We start from the raw sequence: 787 nt of genomic DNA, 5'->3' as shown, positions 1-787 counted from the left end.
TGAGCACGATGTGTCACCTCAAAGCGGCAGGAGCCGCTGGCGGCGATGGCATTGCCATTGTAGTCCAGCAATTTACACGCAGATGGCAGGACAGCAGGCTGTACGCAGAGCTTGTGAAAATCAGACGACGCGATGAGATTGGCAGAAGCGCCAGTTTCCAGGCGGAATCTGACAGGGGACCAGTTGACTGTAAGGGTGGCACACTACTCATCATCCTGCCGGACACTGTGGACGTGGACAGGTTCAGTGCCACGCTTGGGGGACATCCTGTTGGTAGTAATGATGCCGATTTGGAACGGGACCTGTGGGTCATTGCAGGCATAGTCGGAATTAAGGTCTCGAGTAGGTTCATTGATGGCAGGCTGGATAGTCCTAATGTCTCTGTGGGGCTGTGTGGACCTCCTAAAAACAGCAGGCAGGGAAGATCTGCACATTGCAGCGTAGTGGCCTCACTTGCCACACTGCAGGCAGCATCGGGACTTTGCGGGACATTGCCGCTTTAAGTGGACGGAGCCGCAGTTGCTGCACACCGGAGCGTCGGGACGTTTGTGCGGGGCGATCCAGCGTATCGCGCATCTGTGCGAAGCGGTCCATGACATCAGCACACTCGGTGCGTGTAAGCGCGGGACTCCGTGAAAAGCGCGCAAAATGGCCGCCATTGTTCAGATCCAGAGCCTGAAAATACTTAATCATTTGGACCCGTTCTGCCTTGTAAGGGGCTTACTACATCGTTTCAGCAGCCTGGATGCAGGAGTAACGCGTGGAGGCATGTTCATGAAGTACACAT

Source organism: Scyliorhinus canicula, chromosome 16 (assembly GCF_902713615.1).
Source record: "Scyliorhinus canicula chromosome 16, sScyCan1.1, whole genome shotgun sequence".
Lineage (NCBI taxonomy): Eukaryota > Metazoa > Chordata > Chondrichthyes > Carcharhiniformes > Scyliorhinidae > Scyliorhinus > Scyliorhinus canicula.
Note: the sequence above shows the minus strand (reverse complement) of the source record.